This window comes from Thermobia domestica, chromosome 5, assembly GCF_964235325.1.
Source record: "Thermobia domestica chromosome 5, izTheDome1.hap1.1, whole genome shotgun sequence".
Lineage (NCBI taxonomy): Eukaryota > Metazoa > Arthropoda > Insecta > Zygentoma > Lepismatidae > Thermobia > Thermobia domestica.
The window spans coordinates 213,706,500-213,733,054 of record NC_137458.1 but is presented as its reverse complement, the minus strand read 5'-3'; the positions used below and the strand labels follow the sequence as shown (position 1 = coordinate 213,733,054).

General features: G+C 37.3%; 1 protein-coding gene across 1 annotated transcript in view; it reads right to left on the bottom strand.

Annotated features, from left to right (window-relative positions):
- LOC145686392 (BTB/POZ domain-containing protein 6-like) overlaps window positions 1–25,056 on the bottom strand; it is a 92,510-nt gene extending 67,454 nt beyond the window's left edge. Inside the window, exon 1 of the mRNA XM_081759668.1 lies at window positions 24,890–25,056. The gene's annotated coding sequence lies outside the window, so the exon portion shown is untranslated. The remainder of the gene's footprint in view (window positions 1–24,889) is intronic.
- Window positions 25,057–26,555: the final 1,499 nt, after the last annotated feature.

The window sequence follows — 26,555 nt, the reverse complement described above, 5'->3', positions numbered from 1 at the left end:
AATCCTATGTTCAAACTCAAAAAAGACTTACGTACAGTCATTTATTAAGCCGTTATCATCCATTGCTTGTACAGTCACGAAAGAAAATATTCTTCAGTTGACAAAATTTGTTTTCCTAAAAACTCAACAATAAATTAACCTATCAGAGTACCGACTTTGGCAGGTTGTCAAGTTATAACTATTCGAAGAATAACAACAAAAAGATCCAAATTAATTAATTTGTTGCCGAGCTATTGGCAAAAGAAAATTTATCAACTGTCAAATACTTTCTTTTCCGTGTGTACTATATAAAGACGACTTTACCTCATTCTTTTCCTTAATAATATCCTCTTCCAAAATGCAGAAGTTGTTACCACAAGAGGCGTGAATAGGATTTTCCAGAAATAACTTCTCTGCACATTTTAATTAACAGATAAGTTATTTTTTAAATGACGCTATAATTAAAAACATGGTGTCAGCTGAAAAAGTTTTCCCTCACAAGATGATTCCTAAACAGTACTCGCCATTAAAAATGCAACTTCAAGGAGACAGGGTAGCTACGCCAAAGTTCCCAAGCCGATATCTAATAGTAAGTGTCGAATATGCTTAACCCTTAACATACCAAGCGGGGTACTCTAGGGACCCCAGAGAGTAATATTTGGTGATACTGCCGCAATTATAAGAATCAATTTATTCTCGATTTTTATATGTATTCTGCAACCCTTTGAGATATCAATTACATGATTAGATCAACGATGCGTTTCTTTAAAAAATACAAAAAATAAAAACACACTTGAAAATGTAAAAACTCCATTGTTAAACCTGTGTTTCAGATTTACGAACACAAAAGTATGAAATTGTATGAAGAACTGAATAGTGTTCAAATATACATAATATTTGACGTCAACAATGTTCATTTAACTTAAGTATCCTTCTAGACACCCAAAAAATAATAGTTGGAGTACCCTCTGCAATACTATGTTGAGAAATTAAAATAATACTTGGGGTCCCCAGAAGACTCCAGCTTGGTAAACAACTTTGACGACTTAGGCTTGGTACGTTAAGGGTTACACTTACCGCTGTATTCGCTGTGTGACAACGTGGTGATAGCAGAGCAGAACTGACCCAACATTGACAACCAGAACGACTGTAACACAGCGAGACATCGAGAGGATGTTCTCTTCTGGTATGGTAAGCCATGCGTCTTACGATCCAATGTCACAGCTCATCAACTGTAGCTGGCGGAGTTCACAGCTATAAGAAGCTGTGCAGCCATCGACCAAACATATTTATCCTTCCCTGCTCTACACATTCTGCAAATTTGGACTTTCCTGGATGTATCCTTCTTAGTTCAACATTTTAAGTAACGAGCAGTGTAATAGTCTCATACATTATTTAAAGAAAGAGCGATGATTCTCAGAATTACTCGGAAGTTTCTAGTTTACAATTATATACATATATAGATAGATAGATAGATATAGATAGATAGATAGATGTACAATAATTTAAAACGGTTATATCAAAGTTTGCATTCAGAGCACAAAAAGAAGTATAGCTCTCGGAACATTGATTTTAGCCAGATAATACCACTAGTAAACTCAACCACACTCAGTACCGTTAGTTGCTTGGTATTGTCTATGAGGCAAAGATCATCGTATCTCATTGCGTGTAGATTTTTGTATTTGTTTAACACTAAAAATTGTTTGTCGCTAATCGAACCCAGTAACATATATACCGACAGGACGTACGTTAGTCACAAGGTTACATGAGTGAAACACTAAATTATTCGATTGACACTTGTGGCCTTGTCAACACTAGAGAAAGGTACAAAGTGATTAAATAAATACGAAACATAGTACATACAAAATATAGCGATGTATGAAGTCTCCTTTTCATACGATTTGGAGAAAGGATACATCTGTAGAGAGCAACATAAATGATTTCTCTGGATAATTTGGATTAGTACAGAATTCGAACAAAAATAATTTTGAAATTCGTTAAGTCCAACATTTTTTCTTTCTTTCTTCAGATTCTCAATAAAGTTGACTACTGAAAAGCTGAGTTACAGATTTTATGTTAAAACATATTCACTATACCATTGTCTTATTCACAGAACAATACATTAGTTATTAATGTATGACTGAAATAATAGCGCTTCGTGCAGATTTACTTTATCCAATCGGAATTGCACAATGATAAAAAAAAAATGTTGCAAGGTATAATGTTCTTATTTACAGAGAAAAAGAGTTGAAAGGACTTAACGCTAACAAACATTTTCTTTAAACAGACATACATTTATTCTAATTTATGGAAGAAAAAATAATTTGCGGAGCAGTATATTTATTAAGGTTACATATTTGTACAAAAGAATGTAAATACAATCGGGTCTGTCTTCAGAAAGGACGTGCTTTTAGCCACAAATTACACTGCTTCTTTTCGCTGTCTTTCATGCAGAATCCTGGTTTTGTTTTGATGCATGAAATACCTGAAACAAAAATCCAAAAATATTTAAAATGTTACATTTTAAAATATTTAACATTTTTTAGATTAAATGGACAAAATCTGTTCGGTCAGGTATGGACTTTTGGGTTTCTGGTAGAAAAATGATGAATTAAAAAAAAGTGTTTGTTGATGCTGAACAACTCGAAATGTATTACTATGCAAAAGTAAGTGGGTACCCACTGGCGTTCGAGGTACCATGGGGTACCTAATATGTCTGCATTTTTAGATATGTGGAAATATATGTCTCTAAAATGTAAAGAACTGATATCTGTTTAGTACAGAAAACTCGGTAAGCCTTATGGATACCGAGGTATGGGAAAATAAAGGATAACACCATAGAAGTGTGAGTTTTGCGTACTAGATTGTGCAGTTTCGAAAACGTAATTACTGAGGGCTAACAACAACCTCAAAAGTAGTTTCAATTCAATACACTACACACACGTCCTTATGGGGGTTTTCGGGTACTATGGCATTCGCAGACCTCCCATTTCTAAACATTCTAAAATATATCTTAATAAACTTATAAAGAACGTTACAGGTGTGTGTTTACCGAAACCGCAAGTCGGTACGTTTAACAGTTACCGAAATATGGTGAAATAAATAGGAACACCATAGGTATGTGGGGCTTCCATACTTGACAGTAGTTTAGAAAATTAATGAAAATATGACTAATGGCTATCAAGATATTGTCAAATAAAGGGAGGACCCACACAGTTATGGGGTTTTCGTGTTAGGTGGTAAAATTTCCGAAACCGATCATGAAATCTGAATAAGCACCAGTAGCAATTTCATCCTAAAGTAACTGGGTATTTTCATGGGGTTTTAGAACATCATGGGTCTAAAAAGATTAAGTTTTAAAAGCTTTGGAAAATATAATTTGACATTTGTAAAGAGTATTAGAAAAGAGAATAGTTACCCAAAACTTCCAGCCAGTACATCTTACAGCTAGAGAGAGACCGTGAAATAAAAGAGTTTTAGATCTTGAAATTTCATAAAACAACTTTTGATCTTAATAAAAGTTAAATAAGATGGTACTTATATGGGTGAAGTGAGTACCTCACACTCGTCAGGGCAATTCCGATCGAAAGATTAATTCAGCTCGAAGTTTTCTTCGGGTAAATCCAAGCGTGATAATTCCTAGCGTACAAAAAGAATGAAAATTATTTGTCAATATCTAATATAGCGACCGAGATATAAGTAATTATGTATTTTACGACGTCGTAAAAATGGAGACCCACATGGATTTGTACTGTTGAGTCTTTGCTGTAAGAAGAAGAAATTTCAGAAAACTACCGTATATACCTTAATAGACAATTAAATGGGTGGAGGCACGGTGGCTTAGTGGTAGAGTGCGTACCTTTGGTGTATTGGGTCCCTGGTTTGATCCGTGTCCAAGTCAGTTTGTAGTCGACATTGTATTCGTGGGTATTCTCGGGGTACTCCCGTTTCCTCCCACCTTTACACTCCATCAATTCTATCATCAACATTCACTTGCCTTAATTTCATTTTAAAATTAAATGGGCAGTTAAGTGTGATCGTATCTCTGTGGATTAAGAGAATACTCCAGTGTAGTTTCTGCAAAACATACTAGGTACACACCCCACCACTAAGTTACTGTGTCCTCACTGATTTAATTGTATATTAAGGTATATACAGTAGGTTTTTGAATTTCTTTCTTATAGCAAAGACCCAGAAGTACAAATCCTTAAAGATCTCTATTTTTACGTCATAAAATAAATGACTCGTTATATTTTGGTTACTATATTAGATATTCACAGGGAATTTTCACTCTTTTACACAGCTCGATGAACCTTTGGAACTGCCTGAAGAAAACCTAGAACTAATCTTTCCATCGAAATTGTACTGAGGTACTCACTTAACCCATAGAAATACCATCTTATTTAATTTTGTTGGGACCAATAATTTTTCCGAAGTTTCAACATCTCATACTCTTTTATTTCACGGTGTTTCTCTATATGTTAGATGTACTAGCTGCAAGTTTTAGGTAAATACATATTTCTAATACTCTTTACAAATGTCAAGTTATATTTTCAAAAGCTTTTAAAATTTAATCTTGGTAGACTGTAAGATGTTCTAACACCCCATGGAAATATCTAATTACTTGAAGATGGAATTGCTACTGGTGTTTATTAACTTTCCATGACCGGTTTCGGAAATTTTATCATCTAATACGAAAATCCCATACCTGTATTGGTCCTCTCTTTATTTGACAATATCTTGATAGCCGTTAGTCATATTTGAATTCATTTTCCAAATTGTACCTTCAAGTATGCAAGCCCCACATACATATCGTGTCGCTCTTTATTTTCCCATATCTCGGTATCCGTAAGGCTTACCGAGTTGCAGTTTTCGGTAAACAAATATCAGTTCTTTACATTTTAGACACATGTATTTCCATATATCTAAAATGCAGAAATTAGGTACCGCATAGTACCCCTCTACCCCATTGGGGTACCCACTTACTTTTGCATACCAGGGCAAAAACACCAGTGGTCGTTACTTTAAGGTTGAAAACATACTCTTTTGTCTCTTCTGTGAGCACCGTGAATCGGTCGGAGCTGTACCATAGATGGAAAGAGACACTGATCCTTCCTATATATGACCATGTAGTCAGAATTCAAAATCGAATAGCCGTTGAAGGAAAAACAATATTTTAAAATCCCTTGTATTGCACCGGTAGTAGTCATCTCAAAATCGAAATGTTCCAGTGGTAGTTAGGGTTTTGTACCAGTGTTCGTCACTCAAATAACTTGACATAATTTATTCAGAAACGCACTGTTTATCAGTTCAAAATTAAGAATAGAGTATAAAGTACTAATCTTAATAACTGTGCATCACTTTTGGCACTCAAGAAAGAAAATAAAAAAGTTTTTACATACTTTTTAAAGCAATTTCAGTAAGAAAAATGTTAACTGAATTCAAAAGTTAACTGTATATTATTTTAACGTTAAGAGTACAATATTAATTACTATGTTTAATAACTATAGTGACTTTAAGCACTCAAGAATGAAAATAAACATGTTTGTACATACATTTTTAATACAATTTGAGAAACAAAATAAGTTAACCGAATTCAAAACTTAATTATATATCACCTTAAGATTAAGAATGGACTATAAAATACTGAGGTTAATAATAATGCATTACTGAAGAATGAAAACAAAAATGTTTTTAACTACCTATATTGTATTTACATGTTGTTATTTCTCATTAACATGCTTTTTGATAACGCACGATATGGGCTAGGGGTGCGCACGAGAAATGATTTGAGACTGTCACCTCTCGCAAAGATGTCGCGAAAGTTGTCTCCTCTCGAAATCTGTATCGGTTTCTATTGGAAGAGCTATGTCTCGTCTCGAATTTCGTAACAAAAATTCGTTACACATGCAGTTTTGTGTAAAAATGAAATGTATAAATACAGGAGAGAAAACATTGCAAACAAACATTATGTTAGTATGTTGAACATACTTTTTTGTATGTGGTGCAAAATATCTTCATCTATGGGGTTACTTTGCACCAAAGTTTATATGAAATGAAATCTTTGAGTTTTACGTTCCACGCTTTTGCCGGGTATGCTAAAGGAGACTATAATCATGAGAATGAATGAAATAGTAGAATGAAAACTGTGAGAGAAAACGGGAAAACCCCGAGGAAACCACACACAGTGTTTGTCCAACACAAAGCCCATTTGGCACGTGCTGGGATCGATCCAGGAACTCCACGCAGGAGAGGTGAACGCTCCACCACTGAGCCACCGCGACCCCTCATATAGAGTAGAAGTAACAAGATGTAAAAAAAAAAAAAAAAAAAAAATGGCCCGTCTGGAGGACATGTAAGCTAAACACCAATACAATTGTTACAGATTTATTTACTTGCACTGTTTAGGCTCAACATCGCAACACCAATATCATTATGTCACATCCTTTCAAAACTATGCTAACTGCAACGTAGACCTGCTTTGCTTCGTAATGTCCAAATAGTTGATTACTGTGCTCGAAAGCAGGCAAGTAGCATACAAATTTATGATGTTGAAGGCGTTATTTTTCACAGCTATGGAGAAAAGACATGAAAACGAAAAATAAAAAGAAATCTTTGTTTTACGTCCTACGGTTATGCTATGTATGCTGACAGTCACAAATGAGTATTGAAAATTGATGATCTTGGAATACGATTTGGTGGAATAATGAGGGGGGGATAGACATTGATTAAATATAAAATTGAAAAGAAATAAGGGCCTGACGCTCAAATATTTATCTATCTGGCAGCCATCTTGATCCCTCTAAAATATCATGAAGTACTTGATTGATTCTAAACCCAATAATAGTAATAGTAATTATAACAATAAACACAGAATATACCTAGATATAATTTACGCACCTTGAAGTGTAGAAATTAATGATTGCAATCCTCAGCATTCCAATAGTTCTTTGGTTTCTCCAAATGAAGATTCGGACATCGGTTTTCTTCTCAAGCTATAATGGGGTACAATAATCAGTTGCAGTCCAAAGCAAAGTCACTAAGTTAAGCATGAATATAAAAGATTTTGTGTTAAATATTTCAATGTAAATTTCATGAAATAGAATTCATTAGTTAGTTACATACAAACTCTTACGCATGTAAGTCAGAATCTACTTGTAATAACTTGTAAATTTAAACAAACTAAATTATACTACAGTTATAGGGACATCAAACATATATTCCATAAGATATATAGGGTGTCTCAAAAGTCCCCTGACTCGATTATTATCAGAGTTACAACAAAATGTAATTGGGAAACCGTCTCCAAATATGATGTTTCCAATGTAAGTTGAAGGAATTTTCAAAATCGGATGAGCCGTTTGGCTGTATACTCTTTATGCGTCCAATGTTAAATGAAAATGCAACGTTGCCATTTACCTGGACCCACAACATAAGTGAATGAAGTTACTGATTTTTACGCTAACATGTCGATGGCTAGCCCCCATTTCAAACTGTAACTTCATTCACATATGTTGTGGGTCCAGGTAAATGGTAACATTGCATTTTCATTCCACATTGGGTGCATAAAGAGTACAGCCCAAACGGCTCCTCCGATTTTTAAATTGTGTTCACTTTAGATTGAAAACAACATATTTAGAAATGGTTTTTCCTCTTACGTTTTGTTGTAACTCTAACTGTCAGAGGACTTTCGAAACACCCTGTATACATCATACGAAGTTCCTTTCTAAATTCTACACGGGTGTAGTTTAATTGAATGTGAGATGGGTAATACACATTAAGCCGTTTGGGAATACTCTCACAGACGGCCGCCATTTTGGATTAAATTTGTTTGTTATAAACTGGTGGGTAATGTGATATATATATGGCCACGGGCTAGAATTTTCTCAGTATGTCAAATATGCAATCAGATTCCATGGAGCTTAATTTGGTGAAAAGTTATTGCCAATTGAACGTTGTATTTACCTCTTTCTTCTAGATGTAGAACCATACCGTTAGCACGTGAGGAATGCATCGAAATATTCAAACTGTGGAGCGGGAGGAGTGCCTGTACAGTGGTTACCGATTGCAAACAGAATCATCCACAATGTGACTATGTTACATGTTGCAGTGTCACAGTAATTAACTAAATTTGAGGAGACGGGCACATTCGTGGACATACGTCGTAGCGGACGATCGTAGACAGCTACAGATGAAGCAACGCCTACGGCAGTGCTGACTTCTTTCTCGATGTGGCCCCAGAGGAGCACACGTCATTTATTAATGCAATGTGGGTTGAGTCATAGGGTCTGCGCGTGTATAAGTGCATCCGTACAAGGTGCAAATGAAGCAACATCTCCACAAGAACGATGTTGATCGCCAAGTGCAGTGAGTAATTATGGTTAACATTTTTATGCAAATACTCTTTTCAGATGAAGCTGACCTCTACGTAAATGGGAAGGTTAATAGGCAGAACATGCACAATTGGTCACCTGACAACCCCGCGTGCAAGACCCCTCCAACATGACCAGCGCAAAGAAAATTAATTATGGTGTTGGCAGACAAATGAGGAATACGTCTAATCAGTCACTTTTTCATTCCATAAAAATAACTGCGGAATAATACCTCACGCTCGTACAGGGATAGATATTGCGAGCTGCGATGCCCGAGGATGGTACATTCTCGCAGTTTTTTCAACACCATGGCGCTTTCTTCATTATGGATTCGTATTGCGTCACTACTTGAACAATTCTCTAGAACATGGGTTGATCGACGAGAGGCAGTTGAATGGCTGCTCGATCACCGGACCTAACGCTGTTCAATTTCTAGCTAAGTGGAAAAGTTAAGGCTATGGTTTGTGCAGTAAATATTCATAATTTTTATCATCTAGAACAAAGTATCGCCATCGTCTGTGCACAAATTTGACCCTATATCCTACTTTGTGTCCACAGCAATTGGAAGAAGCTTCTGCAAATGTTTATTGCTCAGTAGGAACATGTGGAACATATACTATAACCAGGGGTAAAAGTGGACTTGAAAAGGTGGGGGGACGGTAGGTAGCGGCATCACTCCACGCCGTTCCTCCTGCCTATCTCTGCCCATTGTACCATTTTAGGATCTGGGGGACGCCCTACATATTTTTCGAGGTGGGGAACTGCGTCCCCCGCGTTCCCCCTCGCTTTTACCCCTGACTATAACAGGGAAATGTGTTCGAAGTGGGAAAAATCAGAGGCGGTGTGTTTTATTACGATTTTGACTCGACATATCGGCTATCTAAATGTTCAAATGCAGTGAGGTGTGAAGCCTACAAGATTGCATTTCTATTTACATAATGTCTGGAAACCACTGGAAAGCTTCTTTTAGTTACGGAGAAAAAACGGAGAGACTGATCCATCCATCGTGAACAACTTTCTGGAAAAAAATAAATAAAAATAGCCCTTACCTTGTATCAGAGAATTATACACGAAAGTGCTCAAAAAACGACTTTTAATATTAACAATTTCCAGCGGGAAAACTCCTGGACCACACACTCGAATGAGGGGTATTTCAAACTCCCGTAAGATCTGCCCCCACAGCAATCCCCTAAGTCCGCCCATGCTCAAAACACGACGCTTATAAGAATTCAGACAAGACGACACATATATACATACGAAAGAAACAATTCAATACGGCACATCAAAATATAAACTAGATGAACTTCTTTGAAAACACCTCATTTTACAAACAAAAGGTAGAAAAAGGTAAAAATGTCAGTAGTGTCAACTTAGAATCTACATAAGAAATAAAATCTTTTTATGTGCAAAGCTATTCGTCAATACGTATAAAAAATGGATTTATTAATGGTATTTAGCATTTATTCTTCCGTGAAGGTATATCTTGATCACTAAAAAACCAGAAACGGTATGTCTCTATCACTGGAAAAAAAACAGAAGGGTATGACATACCGCTACATATAGTCTCACTTGGTTCACTGCCAATAACATTTCACCAGAATAAGTTACATGATATCTGATTGCATATTTGACATCCTCAGAACATTTTAGTGCATGACCATGTATCACACTACCCACTTATCGTCCGTATTACAATTTCGAATCTAAGATGGCGACCGTCCGCGTGATGTAATCCGAAAGTATCCCTCTGGGCCTAATGTGTATCTTTTATCTCGCAATCAATGAAACTACATCCCTGTAGTTTTCAGAAAGGATGACAAGGGACTTCTGATGCATCCTGTATATAATAGTTGTATCAATAATGACGGGTATACCGGCTAGGCTAAAGGAGACGCTGATGATGATATAACGAATGAAATGGTGGAATGAAGAAAGTGAGAGGAAACGGGAGAACCCCGAGAAAACCCACTCACACGGTGTTTGTCCACCACAAAGTTTACTTGGCGCGAGCTGGGATCAAACCAAAGACCCCAAACACCAGAGGTGAACGCTCTACCACTGAGCCATCGAGGCCCGACAGGAATATTTGTTGAAGTCTACTGTCTTCTTCAGTACCAAGGTTACACAAAAATGAGCCTATGATTTTGATGGAATTCGAACCAACATTATATGTATACTCTCTCAGCGAGAATCAAAGCTGGCACCAAGTTTACATATGCGCGTGCATTGTATTTTACTTATATAGCTCACAGAGCTATGGGCGAGCAAGCAAGGCACGTGCCCCGGGCGTGTGGTTGGAGGGGCTACTAAAAGAGAGGTTATATATTAGTACTTTTCCATTTTGGTGTTTAATACTTTTCATCAGAGTGCGAAATCATGAAATCAAAGTGGGGGAGACTGAAGGACTGAAGAGAGCGAGAGAGAGGGAAAAAAAAAAGCTGCGCAGTCTTACACTTCAAAGAATTGTAGTGAAATGAGAAGGTCAGAATTCAAGATGACATTCGGATGCTTGGCACGAAGAAAAACATTGCAAGCAATTAAAAAAAAAACTTAAATAATGTGATATATTTTGTAGGCTTTGGATATGTATGTTTTAGTTGGCATCAACAATTATTGGTGTGTTTTGTCACAATTGACAGTTTAGCGAGAGACTAGGCTAACTGACAATTTTAACTTTCTGAAAGAAAAGGAAACAAATGAAAACAGCACGTTACAAAGGATACGTCTGATATTCATAGCTTGGCTTAGTATACAACAGGGGTGGATCCAGGATGGACTACTGGGGGGCGGTGGGTTGTAATGCCACTACTTACAAGATAGAGCTACTTTTAAGAGATTCAACTCTGGGTGGGTTTTATTTTATATTAAAATACACAAAGTTTCCTCTTCTTGGGGGAGATAGACCCTCCCTGGATCCGCCCTTGTCTCAGGACAAGCCACACAGACAAGTGGTTGAGGCAAAAGTCAATTAATGACATTAGTATGCTGTTCCGTCAAAATCTCAATCTTGACCTGGATGTAAGTTAGCCTGGTCTCTCACTGAACCCCTCAATTGAATGTTTAATATGTAAATTAGGCACTTCTACATCACAAACAGTAAATATAACCTACCTTATTCTACGTTTTTAAATGCATTTCTACAACTGATTGTAACTTTAAAGGTTCTCGTGAAGATTAGCTGGCGGAGGTTACCTAACATAGCCATGAGTTATCAAATTAACAGTTGTGCTTCGTGGGTGATGATAATGATCCTGAGGTTAGATGTTAAATTGGACTCGAGAGCGGAACAAGGGCTGATCTTATTCGTGTCTCAGACGAGGCATGGAATGGAACGAATATGAAAATAAGGTTGCTGTAATAGTTTTTCATAGGGTTTGTAAGATTTTCGAAACACTTGGCAATTTTTTTTATCAAGACTTGACATTTTTTTAAGAAAAAAATCAAGACTTGGCAATTTCAAGTTTCATCCCCCTCCCAATCTTGTAATGCTCGCTACGCCGCTGTAAGCAATACATATTTTCGACAATATTCGTTGTTCATCCGTTTCCGCTGGGTTACAACGTGGTAAGCTGCATATGAGACTTTTAATAGTGTTATTATAATGAGAAAGAATTGCAAATTATGTTCATGTTCCTAAAAGAGGGAAATTGAAAGAGAAATTAAATTAAAAATAAATAAGGGAGAGAAAAGTAATTACTTGAAAATAAAAATAAAGTCTTTGAGTTTAATGTCCCACGATTATGCTGTTAGGCTAAGGGAGTCGGTGATTAAAGCAAGTTAATGATTATGGAATATTTGGTGAAATGAGAAAGTGGGAGGAAACCAAGTCCCCGAGAACACCTACGAGCACGTATATGAAAATGAAGTAAAACATACACTGGCCTATGCTTTCTTTGTCTAGCAGAGTCATAGTTTGGAATCGAAAATGTGTTTTGAATCCTTGTATTTAGAGATTGAGAATGTAAGTAACGAAATCACTTAACACATCCATTAAGATTTCGGAAAGCGAAATCTAAATTTAGGTAAGCTAACTCCATGTATTAACTGCTTGCATCCACTTCGTACATTGCTCGAAGGGTCACGAAACAAATCACCTCATTTAGTCTACACATACCTAGTACTAGCGTTAATTACCTGCTTCGTTGGGTGAAAATAAGAAAATCAGTAATATGTTACGTTAGTCAGTCACTTTTTTTACTATTACGAAACGCTCTCTCATATCGGTTATTTTCGATCATTTGTAAGATCCGTCTCCCCTCTTTCCCTCCCCAAGTTGCTTGGCTGAATTTTGATTTAAATAGTATCGGAAGTGTCACTGTCCATTTCTGCGCCCCCGAAAACAATGGATTTAGATTAGGATTAGTTCACTTAACTTAGTAAGCCTACACAGCTTTGGCGCGGCTCGACTTGTTGGAAAGCAATCCAAAATATAAACAAATATATCGATGTCACTGGGGTTTAGTAAAGTGTGTTGTAAGTCAAGAAGATTGAGAATCACTGCCTCGATTATTCACTTCAATTAATCATCAAACTCCTTTAACCTGAAGTACATAATCGTGGAATGTTTAATTAAAATTATAATTTTATGGCATCTAGAAAATGCACATATCGCACATTACGTTACATTACCATTCAATCGCAATAGGTTATTACAGACATGTGGTTGGCTTGAAGCTTAGCGTCCTATTCAGCGCCAAGACTGTGTACTACCTACACCTACAGCATAATATGGAATCCTACTCGCATGATCTTCAATCAAGATTTGAATCAACGGGAGGATGAAGATTTTCTCTCTCGTCAAGTAATTTCCCCAACTCGCCAAAGAATTTCTCCCTTGCCGGGAAAATATTTTCCCTCATTTCATATTTTACATATTATATACTATATATTATATCTTGCATCACTGAGAAATAAAATGCTTGGATTGTATATCTGAAAAGTCGCCCCCTCCCTGCAGGCACGTAGCCACGATTTCGCAATACGGGAGGTCCGTGACGAAATACTGTGGTTATCACACCAGGGGTTCGATCAATCTAAACTATTTTACTGACAACATATCCATATTGATTTGTTAGGACAATAAAATGAGGATATGTTAGTAAGTATTTTAATTAAAGAATTATGAAGAAATCTTGCGTAAAAGAATAGAAAAAAGTATTGACAAAGACATAGTCTTCCGAGGTCATTCGAACTCGGTTCTTCTCGTCTTCTTTCTATTTCTCTTATCTTAGTTCAATGCCGTCAAGGATAGCAACGAGATCTCTTTCGGGAGTAAAGACATCCTATAAAATGGATTAGTGTTGCCGCGAAATTCAAAATGGTTCATATTATTGGTAATTCTGGGCATTGCTTAAGTTCTGACAGGCTATCTGAAAGAACCGGTTTATCGATCGTCATTTGTAGTCCATAGGGTTACTGGCGCAAATCCCGGGGGGATGAGGACATGTCCCCTCCAATCTTAGAACTGGGGGGACTTTCCCCTCAATAATCCGATTTGAAATGCGTTTTTTGGAGAGAAATGTGATGATTTGTGTCCGATTGCCACAAAGGAAAGTAAGATGAAATTGATGTCCCCACCCCAGAATAAGCCTTAAATCTGCCCGCCTCACAATCTTGAAGACAACTCTGCTCCCCTGATCCTCCGCAGCATTGTTTTTCAACTTCATAAATATTTTGAACATCCTTAAAAAAATTATGAGAACTGTCTTACCCGTCCCTCCCAATGTTGAAGACAGATTTGCGCCGCTGCATACGGTTAACATGGAGCTAGATGGAATTCGGAATGTTCCGTTACAATAATATCCAATTTCAACTTGATCCGCTCCCGTTTCCTCCACACAAAGCTCCTCGTAAGAAAGAGTAACCAAAACGCTTATTGTAGCTTTATATTTTTGAGGCTGATTCATCTGTTTCTTTCTGTTTCATCTTTCCTTAATATTTTTCATTTCATGTTCCGAAGGGGGGGGTCTGGACCCACCCCTTGGCTGCGTGCCTGCTTCCCGTAAAAAGCTTCATTCGAACCCTGAATCAAACAACTCCATCTGTAAAGCAGTGCTGAGTTGATTTTAATATCCTTTTCTGCAACGAGGCTGTATGAGACGGGGACTTACTGATTAACATGGACTCCGAACCACTCCCGCCGGGAATCGAACGCGGGTCTCCCACACCAAAGGCGCGTACGCTAACCGCTTAGCGGTGAAGGAGCTCATATCTAAAGCAGTGTAAGCAACAACAACAAAAAGAAACACACACACATACTAGAAGTTTGCGCAATTGGGGATCAAAACATTCTCAATGAAGTATGAGAAATAGTAAACGTCAATCAAAGTGGGCTTCTGCTTATTCTTTACTTCGTTAATACTTAATTCCTTCTAGAAATAGTGAAACAATACTATGAAGACACAGTACTTAAACATAATCGAAAGAATAAGACAAGGAAACAGAGTAATTTTCGACTAATTAAACTAGTCATATATACTATACCTAACTGTTACATTGTATTTCTTACCATATTACGAAAGCGATATAACTTCTTTACCAGCCATAGAAGCTGGACGCAATCCAATACTGCAATTTAGACGCTGTAACGAAAGCTGCAAGTCAAACGCCTGACACTCCTAACTCTTCAAACTGTGTAATAGCTGTTTCAAGCGGCCTACAACTTATGACCTTGAAACTATGTGCTAGTAACCAAATTAATGCCAAGGTACGATACAAACACCCCAACTTGCCACAATGACGTCAACACAAGGAAAAAAAGAAAAACATCTAATTTTTGGTTCGAAAATTATGAAACAATAATAATAATAATGTAATTCTCAGAAACTCATACATTAGTTAACTAGAGAACATAACAAGCAAAACAAAACAAAACAAAACAAAACAAAACAAAACAAAACAAAAAGAACCTTAAACGTGAGCTCTCCCTGACTGCTGTTTTTAAATTTCAGTGAGGCTGTAAAATATGTTTTGTTTTATTGTTAAAAAACAAAAAGAAAAAGAAAAATAAAGAAAGAAAGGAAATACATTTTGTTGCAAATATCCTAGTAAAAATAGGTTTCCTAGAGACAAGTGGCTCCGCGTAGCGTAGTTGCTAACGCTCTCGCCTTCGGTACGAGCGGACTCAGGTTCGATTCCGGTAGGGGCACTCGGTCGAAAAAGTATCAAAAGCTTTTAAGTCCAGACATCCTGAATGAGGCTTTCTTGGGTTTTCCTCATTTCACACCAGGCAAATGCCGGGTGATACCCAACATATAGGTCCCAGGCCGTTTGCTTCCTTCACTTTCCCCGGATAGTGTGCTCACCGAGGGACGTCATAACTCACATGTGACGGGCTAACAAGGTCATTGATGCCGGAAGCCCAGAAATCTAAATCCTAAATCTTCACTACACAAGAAAATGTTCGCGCTGAAAACGGTTTCTTAGCAATTATGTTAAGCAGTCCTGTAGTAAATCTCCATCAAGTAATAAACCGTCACATATAAAAAGGAAAGAATAAACACATAACATTCATTTTGCGTACCTTGAAATGTAAAAAGTTACAAAACATTAATATTCAAAGATTTCTCAAAATTCAGATTAACCCATTTCTTTCTCCTCAACCATTAACGAGTTACAATAGTAAGAATTGTAGTCATAAATCACATTACTTGTTTAGTACTATATTAAAGCAAGTTATACTAAAGGAATATATAATTAATGGAATATTTAACTAAAGTGATAATTTACTATTGCACTTACCCAGGCTTTTGTTTCCTTCCGCTCTTCTTTTCCGTTTGTAAACAACCTCGTTTATAAACCAGCTCGCAAGCATACGACAGTTGTTTCATGACGTCATCTATGGTGCAAGAAAGAGGTGTCTATAGGCGGTCAGGACCTCACACACAGATGGACGTATATAACATATAGCTGAAGTATTTAACATACGTATACGTATATAAAATACGGAAGATTGTTAGATGTCAGACATCCTGCAGCGACATGATATAACATCCAAGCGCGTTAAAGGCAGTAGCTGTGTAGCATATGGATAAAGTACGCTCAGTACAGATTTCCTTAGTAAACATAACGAATCCTTGTATTTGTACAATATACCGCTGTCCGGATAATGGATTTTTCTCAGTGTACAAATTAACACATGGTAAGCTAAGGTCTGCAAGGAGATTCCTTACTGTGCAGTGTATCGTGCACATATACAGTTTAAATGTCACTCTCCAGAGGATTATACAGCTTTGATTCAGTTTTGCAAGGAATTCAAGTTACAGTATGCGTTGGAGATAGCTAAACGCGAACCTCTAGTTAAGTTAGTAATAAGACAACTTCCGGTTGATACTCAAGTGGTTAAGATAAAAACTGACCTAATTAACCGACGCTATCCAGTCCTCAATGTGCAACAGATAAAAGGAAAAGGAGGCCGGCCAATGCCCCTTTTTCTTGTTACATTAAAGAAGACCCAGGAGACTTTAACCATAACTGATGTAACTTATCTGGAATTTTACAAAACAAGATCGAGCCCTATCGTGCTAAACCATATATACAATGCTATAGATGTCAAAGAATTGGACACAGGTAATCTTCGTGTTAAGCTGAGCCCAGATGTATCAAATGTGCTGGATCTCATGTATCCTATCAGTGCTCACGTAAAATTCAGGATAATACAGTGAAATGCATCAAATGTGGAGGGAGTCACCCTAAAAATTTTGAAGGATGCCCTACCATACATAAAATACTTAGTAGGGATCGCTCATCTCAGAAATTACCACGCAAGGAAGAATTTTCGCCTCTTCGACAGGATTCATCGCTTGAACCAAGCTCATTTTCTAGACAAATCACTTCCAAAACTACATATGCTTAGCTGACCAGCGCTCACTTTCATGATGATGTTACGGATCCAGGAACTACAATTAAGGAAATAGTGCAATTATTCAAGGACTTGAAACTATCGTCATTTCTTCAAGCAGTCAAGAAAAAGATGCCGGACCTTAACAATGCTCTACATACCATCAGTACATGTATGATTTTACTTGAAATCTCCGCAGATCTCAACTAACTATTCAGAACCAAACCCTTATAGATTCACTGTGCTGGCTAACTTCATTGGCCCTTACTAACTGTCCAATCATAGGCTGCCCTTTCTCCAAATCAACCAACCATTTTCCTTACTCAAAAATCGTCAGACATTTGTATCAAAGACACATACCGAAGGACTGCGACAGTTGCGTCTGGTCACAGACAAAATACGCCCACACAAGCCAGTCAGTACACATTCAAATAAGAGGCAAGTGTCCATATGGGACTCGGAACTCAAACAGTGCAAATTGTGAAGACGAAACTGCGAAACTGCAAAATTGGACTTCCTTAGTGGAAACAGTAGTAGGTGAGAAACGAATTGCGAAACTATTTAAATAGGATAGCATTGGATCGGTTACCGTATCAGTACAACCTCATCGGCTACTGAATGTCAGTCAGGGATTGATTTAGTAGAAATCTCTTAAACGTTACAAATGAGAAGACTTAATTGAAACTGGTAGATCAAGATGTTGTAGTAGTAGCTTGAATTAACAGTAAGAAGTCAGTGAACTTATTCCAACTCAGTAGCTTGCCTACGCCTTCGAAATATGATGTTATCGATTGAAAGTTCGATCCTACACTTCTAGTTCGATTCATTGTTTTAAATGTTAGCATTTCGGGCACACCAGCACATCGTGTAATCTTGAAGGTGCTGCTATTTTTGCAAACTGTGGCCAGTGAAATCATGGTGCAAATCCCTGTATAGCGATCAAGCCTTCTCGTGTCAACTGTAATGGTGATGATTCGGCTTCATGTAAGGACTATCTAGCTTTTCAAAGGAAAAAGTGTATTCGCGAGCTTACGATTGCCGAAAATATTTCCGCAGCCAATGCGGAACGTTTCAAGAGAGCATCTAACTTTGCTGCATGTTCAATTTGCCTTTGTTGCCGCTTATCTAGGAAATCTGTGACTACCCAGATATCTTCCACACAAATTGAACTCTCTCCAGCTAAAGAATCTTGAACTGAAAACCGCAGTCATCACATTATGTTCCGAACCTTTTAAAACACTTCGTGGCCGTAAGATGGTCTTAGGTCGTCCACACCATATATTGTTGGCATCAACTTAAGTCAGCGTCGTAACAACCTTATCCTCTCAGAAAAGAAATCAAAATCTCTAGTTCTCAAGCCACCTTTGATATCACTCAAATCGGATCTGGTAGAGGACGAACTAAAGGAATCATGAGTGCACGATAATTGGATCACGAGAAAACAGCTTGTTTTAAACGTTAATCTTTCTAACTATATCGCTTCTACAGTCGAATCTTAACGGATTCAGTAGTCATCTTAAGGAATTGAAACAGCTAATATGTGACTACTCATCAGCTGTTATCTGTTTTCAAGAAACTCATTTTCAGTCTACATAGACACCTGTTTTATCTCGTTACACGATTTACAGGTGTGATAAACATACGATGGTCACACTGTTTGCGGTGAAGTCATTGCTATACTCTGTGACTTTCATTCTCTGTGTATTTACATGAAGTTCCGGTTGCAAGAAGTTGCTGTGTCAGCTTTTTCCCTTGCCCGATCACCATCTGTTTGTTGTATATTCCTCGCGATGAAGCTTTTTCGGCCGTCTCTTTGCTTGCATGTTTGTGCTCTTCCACCGTGGCTGCAACCCAGACTTGACCTTCAGTTGGCGCCATACGATAAACAGCACATACAAACAGGGACTTTTGTAGGAGTTCGTGGTGTTGCTAGAACAGTTCCCCGATTTTAATGGGATATATGGATGGCTCCAAAGGAGATAGTCCAGTTGGCTTGTCAATGAAGAAGAGAGCTTAGAATTTAGTCTACATTGTCTGTATTTAGTATTTACTGCTGAACTAACAGCAATAAAGTTTGCCCTCGATCATACTCTTCAACTTTCGCTACTTCGTGTACTTACCTGCACTGATTCACAAAGCGTTGTTGTAAGCCTGTAGAATGTCTTTAGTAAACATGACCTAGTTCAACATTCTTGTGTGATACCAGCAGCCACACAACAACAAGGCTGTGTCGTCGTTGTCTGCTAGGTGCCAGCACACGTCAGCGTTCGAGGAAACAAGTGTGCTGACACACCAGCCAAGAACCCTGCATTGGCAGCTGTTGCACTTGAGCACTCTCTTTCCTACTCTGATCTTAGTATATATTTTCTTCCACGGATGCGCTCTCACTGGCAAGCAGAATGGAACTTGGTTAAAGGAAAATAAGCCCCATTCAGTTCTCTTTTAGGCAGTTGACAGACGTCATCGCGTACTAGTCGCCGACATGAAGTGGTCCAGACACGCTTGCGTTTTGAAAACTCTCGGCTCACGTATTCCTTTTAGTGCTTACCGCTGACTGTCCGTATTACGAAGACTGCATCATAGAATGCAAAGATCACTTAGATCTCAGAGAACGCTTAAGAATGTCTGAAAATCTTAGTCAGGTTCTGAAAGATGATGTGGTCTTTATGACCACATTCTCACTTTTGTTCGTGAAATTGGGACAGCTAATGCGCTCTGAAGTTTTCTTGTTAGGTTTTCCGTGTTATTAATATTGTTATTTTTCAATTATTCTCTTGTTGTATATTTTATATATTGTTCTTCTAGTCTTTTAAAGACCTTTGTCAGTGATGCCACACTTAGTACAATTTACCAAATTCAGCCCTTTTTGTCATTCATCGGCTCGTTAGTACCACGCTGGCATTTTCAGCCACTTTTGTGAAAAAGTTGGTACAGTTCTACCCAATTCAGCACCATTTAACAGATGCCACATTTCCAAAAGTGTCAGTAAGACTTTCCCCACATCTCACGTTACTCATAGTGTGTTACTCATACTCAAATGTCAGTTTACTAATATTAAATTCTTCTTACAGTGTATTATCCTTCTTTGGTCGTGAAATAAACGAGAATAAGGTGCAATAATTTATATTTCAATATTTTAAAATAACATACTGTTTAAACATGAACTCGGAGATAGTTGATTTTTTCCTTGTTTTATATATATTTTTTTCTTATATGCCCATAATACCATTTTGGTTTATTGGTCACTTTGAAATAGAGGAGCAATTTGCGGCCTCTGTTATACTTTCTACGTGCGAGAAAAGTTTCATCTACTTCCACGGTTGTTGGGGTCCTTCTATTTGGATGTTTTAAAAAGTAATTTTTAAAAAGAGCACTTTATCGATTTGGACTCTTGGAAAAGGGGGAGGGGTTCTATTACTTTACCTCTTTTAGTTTCATGTTATAGAGCCATGTATTACACTGGTATAAAATAATGAATTCAGCCCTTTTTGTTTTAATTTGGTACTATTTTTCAGCCCACTCCAGAGCTAGGACTGCGGCAACACTGACCTTTGTTATAACTTTTCCTATTTTAACGTTTTATTTTTCAGTACTTTCAACTACATTTTTTAAATGTTTTATTATGAATGTTTAATGTAAAGTCTGTTTTGGTCATTGGCCACGTCGTGACGGGGACAAATAGACTTGCTGCTGACGCCCCCATTAAATCACAGTCATTTAATCATCATTGATTGCATTCTAGACATTATTATTAATGCTATCTGTTCGAAAAATATGAGTAGGAACTACAATAACTTTCTGTATTTTGAAATCTGGTCTGTTGAAGCCTCAGAAGAGATTGTACGTAAAAAAGAAGTCGGAAAAATTTTAGAGAGAGAGAGGGGACAATCCCATTAAAAACAGGACTTCTGGTCACCTAAAGTACAATTACAATCGAAGTACATACAAATGGTATGTCAAATGCACAATACAGTGTCAAAATTTTCTGTAATTCTATCAAGACCTTCTAAAAGTACATGTGTCTCTAGACAAGAAGACATGAGTAAACTTCAGAAACAAAGCTGTTAAACAAGAAGAGAATATAGTTTTAAAAAATTCTTCGATATTCCTGGAAGTAACAAGTGCTGATTCGAATTGTTACTAATACAAATTATTTCAGCCGTAGAGCTTCAAGTGCTACAGAAAAACAGAAAGTATTACAAGCAACGCCGACGTACGGAATCCCCATAAGCGCTCCGCTGTCCCGCTAAAAAATCTGTTGTGCAGAATATATAGTACAGGCAAAAAGTGATTTTGTAGCCATAAAAAGTTATTTTCTAATCATTATCAATATGCACCTGCACCCATAATGTAAACCTGTGCAAAGCTAGGTGGAAGAAATGTATATCGGCTAATACAATAATATTACGTATGTAATTATTGTGGCTTCCCTAAAGTGAACCTGTATCTAATGGGTTAGTTTTTATTGGACATGGAAAAACTTTTACTAAGGATTAACCGAAAGAATTGTAGTAAAAATTGATTTTTTAAAATTAACTCATTTCTTGCTGCTAAGACATTTATAAACTTGCTTACAAATTATTCCCCATATTTTTATCAGTAGCAAGTCAGAATGAAATATTACTCTGCGAAATGATTTGGACATTGAATTATGTTGTAAACGTACCTTAATAGATATTAGTTTGGGTATATATATATGAAAACATAATTCAATGTCTGCATAGCTGCCTTGAGATCCGGGTTCGATTCCCGGCGGGAGCTCATGTGGTTTGGATTCCACGTTAATCAGTAGGTCCACGTCTCATATAGCCTCGGTGCTGAACGGGACGTTAAACTCAAAATCAACTCAACTCCATAGCTGCCTTGACCTTACTTGGTTGACAGAACCACTAGTTATGACTACTTGGTAATCTCCCATTTAGTCAAGGCGGAAGTTTTTTTTTCCTCTGTAGCGACTTGGTTACGGTACGCAACATTGTCAGAAAGGAACAGACGGTTCCCTTTCAGGCGAGAACTGTGTCAACCAATACTGCAGTGGAAGAGACGGTGGAGAAGTTCCAGTTCCAAAGCGTTGTTTTGGAAAAGCTGTTTTGTTTAAGTAGACTTGTTTGCAAAAGATCTGCAAGCATATGGATCCTTATGAGGCAGTGCACGGCGTGACAATTCCCTTACTGCGCAACCCCCGCAGTGGCCCAGAAGCTGTTAAGTTGGGGAGTTTGGCAAACTCTCAAGCAGAAAGCAACTAGCCAGCCCCGTTTCAAACGCACTTGTTTAAGAAAAAATGATGTTGACAACAGAATGAAAAGTGATTTAGCACAAATAAAAAATTAAAATATTGGAAGGAAGTTTGTACAAACATGCAAACATTAAGAGAAACCGCCACTGGAAATTTGGTATAATATTTAAGCAGTTTTACGCCTGTGTTTAGCCCGTTTTTTTACAATTAAAAAGCACAATGCCTTGAAAAGTTTTTTTTTTTTTTTAATTTAGTTAAACGCGTAAACTCAAATTGAACAAATATACTCTGAAAGGTACTTAAAACCAGCGCAGGCAAATTTGATCCCCCACTGGTCCTTCACGTAACAGATGCGAGCACGTCTTTCTAGGGTTGATAGTTATGGCCAGGGGCGTCATTTCAGACTTCGCTTGGGGGGGGGCAAGAGAACCACTGACATAAGAATCTCACGTTCTGTACTAGTATATTAGTACACAATTTATTAAAGCATATGTATTCCTCAAACTCTTGGGGGGGCAATTGCCCCCTCCTGCCCTCCCTAAATGACGCCCCTGGTTATGGCTATAAAAACAGAAACACTTTCTTAAAAAATCATTTTGCTACTCTTTAAAAAATCACATTTGACCTGTACCAGGTTCATTCACAAATAGATTCGTATATCGATCCCATGGGTTAGAGGTCGCGCGATTGCATAGTTAGGGGTAATCGCGTGCCGAAAGTACTTGGCGGGAACCAAGTGTTGGAGGAGACAACGTCGTGGACTTTGGTTGTTGTCGTCCTCCCGAGGTGCTGTGGGGAACGCGAAGGCGTTTCTCATCATACTTTCTATTATTGACATTTGTACAGAACTTTCTACATTCGATATCTACAGAATGAGCGTAAACGAAAGGAAATAGCGAAAATAGAATTTACCTTGTAATATAATATTTCGTGCGGAATGTATTTCACTACTTTCGAGATTTCTCTTACTCCGACATCCCTTTCTTACCTCTAGACATTTTTAGGATTGCACATCATGAGTTTACACACTGATTTCATACTTCTCGGACAATTCCATGATAGTATATCATGAGTTAGCAGATTTGCCTTTACTTCACTTTGTGATGGATTCCTCATGGACGAATGCGTACATAAAACCTTCAACTTTTGTTCATATATTCCTTTGTTATGACACATGTCAGAAATAAAATCCTCTCATATTTTGACTATTTACACATGTTCTTTTAAAGTAACAGTATATATTTCGGGTTAAGTGCAGTATCGCCGGACCAAATTTAGGAAATTTACCGGGTAAATTGGAGAATTTATTCAAGTTGTGAGGAAGAATGAGTGAAAGTCAGGTAAGGGAAGCAGTAAAAGTTTAAAAAGATCCGTAGATTGTAAAATGTGCAAAAAAAAAAAAAAAAGGCAATTCTTTAATTTGCCCATTTCATATCGAAAACAGAACCCAACCAACCCTTGCGGGGCTTCTAACCCGTTCCTACTACTACTACTACTATTACTCCTACTTATATATTTCTACTATGAATCCGTATAGTGATACTGCATGCCTAATGTAACGTAATCTAATGTAACTTAATGTAATTCAACCAAATATAATAATCGAATGCAGTTCATTTTCGTTTTCTTTTCTTTCTTTTTTTTTTTTTTTAATTTTCAAATTGGTGCGGCGATACAGCACTAATGCCCATATTTCTTCTGTATATTTTAAAAACATATGATCTCATGGCCTATGTTTAGCAGAAGGGGTCAGCTCTTTTCTCTAAAAAATGTTACAATTTCGGTAATTTCTGTTCACATTCGGTTAGTTTAGGGTAGGTTAGATTAGTTTAGGTTAGTTTGGGTTAGGTTAGGTTAGTTTAGTTTATGTTATATTAGTGTAGGGGTCCCGCATAATTTTCCAAAAAATGATAGAATTTCGCTTATTTCTACTAATATTAGGTTAGTTTAGGTAGGTTCAGGTTAGCTTATGTTAATTTATATTAGGTTAGGTTAGATTTGGTTACGTTATGTTACGTCTAAGTACTTGCATCATTCATTTCTCCTGTAAATTTTGTGTTTTTTTTTACGTGCTTCTGGACCCCTTGTACTAAACATACTCCTATCTCATATTTCATACTGGCACCCCAGTTTGCAGTAGACTTCAAAATGGATGAAGATCAGAACGCTTACAACTATTTGTGAAGTTACGACCACCTAATCTATACTCAAAAACTAACAAGCACTATCATTGATTCTGAATACTGCACTCTGGTTAGCAGAACTTATGAATATTTCTATTTTCTGATGAAGAGGAGTTGAAGAAATGTGTCAAATATTCAAAAATTTACTATATATGCTGAGGTGACAATCCAATCTGAGAAACAAGACTACTTTATTTGAGTCTAAAACCGAGAATGACTTGCGTTTCAATACTGACAATTATACAAGAAAATAACCTTTCTTTAAATTTCAACGGCTTACCTTGATAAAGTAACTAATTAAAGTTAATATAATACTTGATCCGTTTCCTACTTAATCAATTCTAAAACTGAATAACTTTAGATACTGTATTTATTGTAGACAATTTTGGAGTCTGAAGAATAATGGGAACAATTCCTCTCCTTTCAAAAGAAGGGAGAGAAAAATGTTAGATGCTCAGATATTATATTTCGATGGACACTTACTGCTTTTTCAAACTACTTTCTGCTCAATGTATCTATGTGATACCATGGAATGACACGTTGCCTTAGAACTTCAGTTTTGTGTCGCTTGGGATTTATTACAGTTCACATCCACATCGAACAGTTTATGCTTACTAACAGGTTACCCTGCTATTTTCTACTGTCCATAAATATAGGGTGGCCCAAAAGTAGGGATATAGTTCCATCCTGTATTTTATATCATTTCTTATTGGTATCAAACAGGTAGACCTAGTTTCTTTATTATTTGTTCTTAACGTCCTTTTACTTATAACTTAAGCCTGGAACAGTCGAAGCAGATAAATCCATAAACTAGAATATTAAACTTGATCAATGTAGGGGTGGATACCTAATTTTGGGCCACCCTATAGTAGGCAATGAAAAAATGAAATGAAATCTTTAAGTTTAACGTCCCACGGTTATGCCGGTTAGGCTAAAGGAGACGGTGATAATGAGAAATGAGTGAAATGGTGGAATGAAGAAAGTGGGAGGAAACGGGAGAACCCCGAGAAAACCCACGAGCACGCTGTTTGTCCACCACAAAGTCCACACGGCGCGAGCTGGGATCGAACCAGGGACCCCAAGCACCGGAGGTGAACGCTCTTGGCACATGCTAAATAAGTGCATACAGATGCATAAGTGCATACAGATATGTGTGAAACGAACGTGTGCGGATGAGCAAAATCATTTTTTTTTATAAAAATCGGAAACCGGTTTCTAGAAAAACCGAAATCCGAAAAAAACATTTCGGTTTTCTCCAAAGCCGTTCGGTTTTTCACCGAAAGCGATTTCGGTTTTCTCCCAAAACCGGTTCGTTTTTTTACCGAAACCGGTTTCGTGAAAACTTTTTGGGAAACAAAACTATTTCTGTGGAAACGAAATCGTTTTCCAGAGAACAACGAAACACTATTCTGGTCAGAATAGAACCAATTTTGGACAAAAAACAGGAACCGGTTCTGAAGAAAACCGAAACCGGATCCGGTAAGAAACTGAACGTTTTGGAGAAAACCGATTTCGGTGAAAACCGTACCGGTTTTGGAGAAAACAAACCGGTTTTGATTTTCCTAAAAGCCGAAAACCGAAAAGTCGTTTTCTGTGCCCACCACTAGTATAATTACGCGTCTGGACATATGCTATATAAACGACTCTACAAAATATATATATATATATATATATATATATACTAATCCACTTGTGCTAGATGTCCAAAAGCGAGAATGCTATCTAACCGTGACAGAGCAGAAACGCATCAGGAAGGGAAGCAGGGATGCATTTATAAGGAGTAATCGCGTAAGCAACGGAGGGTATTATACTCATGTCCAAAATTATTGTTGCATGTCTATAAATATGTTGTTGTAGGAATATAATTTGATAACGAATTCGCCCGGTATTTCTTATAATGTTTTTATGTGTAATCGGCAAAGACATATGTGTGGAAAATTTCATGT